Source organism: Fulmarus glacialis, unplaced genomic scaffold (genome assembly GCF_000690835.1).
Source record: "Fulmarus glacialis isolate BGI_N327 unplaced genomic scaffold, ASM69083v1 scaffold6956, whole genome shotgun sequence".
In the NCBI taxonomy this organism is placed as follows: domain Eukaryota; kingdom Metazoa; phylum Chordata; class Aves; order Procellariiformes; family Procellariidae; genus Fulmarus; species Fulmarus glacialis.
The window spans coordinates 76398-78733 of NW_009217408.1; the positions used below are offsets into that span (position 1 = coordinate 76398).

Consider the following 2336-nt stretch of genomic DNA (forward strand, 5'->3'; position numbering starts at 1 on the left):
TTGGTGATTCTTGTGGATAATTGTTCACTGGAAAAACAAAATACACAGAGATCTACTGCGGAGTTTAAAGTTTAATTAGCTATGCCAATTTGTCATTTTCAAAACTATTATTTACTTGGGTCTGGAGCCTACCATTAGAATAAAAAGAGAGTTTGTGCATTTAGGAGAAGACATTAATATTTCTGAAGTGTGACAGAATTATTATTCTTAGGTTTTCACCATGGGTCTTTTGCATGCCAGACAGAGCACAAGCCATAGAGTAAGTCTAATCACACATGCCATTCCTAAGGAGGAAGTGGAGAGGGAAACCTTCATCATTCCTGTCTGAACTGAAACAAGTTACACAATACTCTTGTGGAATAGCTCCTTGTGCCAGTTCCAATCTAATGTTTTCCTTCAAGAGAAACCATCTGAAATGGTAAAATTATTGAAGGAGCAGCTTTGCTCTTTAGCTCCTAAGTCATTGCAGCTACTGCTTGAAAAAAATAATAAAAATGCATAAGTATTGAGACTGTTGAGACTTTAAGAAAGGCTTTCTAATTTTGTTATAGTTAAACAGTCTTTCAGAGGTGACCTCGCAGAAGATGCTGACAGGGTATAGCAGTGTTTCCCCTAATCCGCTCCGCCATTAGTGACTGCTGTGTCTGGGTGTCATAAATCAAAGAAGTTTACCTGGAATGTGGAAAGATAAGTTCGTTGCCCCGAAGACTTTGCAAGACCTTTACGCTGTTCTGCAAAAAGCTAGGGGTTTTACTTCCAGGTGACACATGTTTAGGTCTTCTTCAGGCATTTTAGATGTTGGGCCCTTACTTTTGCTTCAAGATGAATGCAGCGGTGCCAGTTCTTTAGATCCAGGTATTCAGCTTGTGTTCAACACAACTTAATCTTAGGCTGATTTTACCTGTTATTTACTCTAAGACAAAAAGCACACGCCTAGGGACTTTTTGCTAGTGGATCGAGATGCCACCATGGTAAATCCAATTATGCTGTATTCCAGGAAGGATATTTTTGAGAGGAACATAGAAAGTTGTGAATCAAACAGTGCTTCTCAACGCATGTTTCTTAATGTCAATGTAAAAATAGTCATACTTGTTATTAAATCAGTTGTAGCATTCTCATGAAGTTCAAAAGGTAGCTAATAGAAGATCAAGACATTCAAGTTTTTACATTTTAGAAGGAACTTTTCGACGAACAAGTTTTTCCACTGGAAAATGAGACACTTGTATTCATCTGGAAAAGATGTGAACCCAAAAGTGTGTGACTGATTTAATACTCTCTGTGATGCCTGCACATGGGATAAATTGTGAATCAAAACTATGACTGAAAAAAAGCCATATTATTCAAGGCAAATATTCCAATATTTTACAGCACTTCAGTAAAAATGTATTATCCTTAACTTCTTTTATTTTGCATATTGAAGCTGAAAAAATTGTAGCAAAACTAAAAATATTTACAGAAAATAGAATTTTCAGTTCAGGAAATTTTTAACTTGGGCATTCTGGATTTGGGGAGGATGAAAACAGGATTTTTCTCTTTTCTAGCATGACCACAATCAATTATAGTTAGATTTTTCTTTTTTTTAATACTTCTTTTGAAAAGATGATTGAGCCCCTTTAGTGTCAAAAATAATTCAACATCTTCAGGACCTGTACTGTAAACTTTTCACAAACGTGTATTTGGGCACGTAAAGACAACTCTTTACGGCTGTGCATATTTGCAAATGTGAATAACGTCTACTATTTATGATGTTTGGGGACTTTTCAGATTAGAATGCAGGGACATAAAACATGAGCTGTAGTCATAGGTACTGGGCTGAAATTGCAAGGGGTACATATTGCATGGGAAATGCCCAAGAAACCCTAAAGCTACAGTGTTTGAATCTTGAAAAAAGTGACTCAGCAGAAGAGTTTCTGCAGATTGAGCTGTTAGTGGACAAGTTTCCCTGTCTCCCTAGTGGAGACAGACTCTGGTTTAACGTGAATGCCAATCTACCATTGCTAATCATGAAACGTGATTCCTTTCAGTTTCCATGCTGCATCCAACCCTTACAACACTGCTTCTCTGATTTGCTCTCCTCAGGTCAGAGATCTCTCTCCTGGGAAGTGGGAGCTTAGTTCAGTTTTCTTCTGTTCCGTCCTTGGACTTTCTGTTGACATAGCTAACTGGTGCCAGTTTGAGTTACGACCTTCATTTTATGTGTCTGACGCCTTTTCATAGACAGCGTATTTGAATAGACTGAAATCACTTCTCTTGGTTTAGAGAGGCTGTTTCAGCATAGCTGCAAACTATCGATGAGTGCTGCTGGGCTGGATGTCTTGGCTATCAAAGGATTGCAG

At 37.9% G+C, this 2336-nt stretch overlaps 1 protein-coding gene across 1 annotated transcript in view; it reads left to right on the forward strand.

Moving 5' to 3' along the window:
• Nucleotides 1–2336, forward strand: part of FBLN2 (fibulin 2) — a 95758-nt gene that overhangs the window by 65022 nt on the left and 28400 nt on the right. The gene's annotated exons all lie outside the window — the stretch shown is intronic.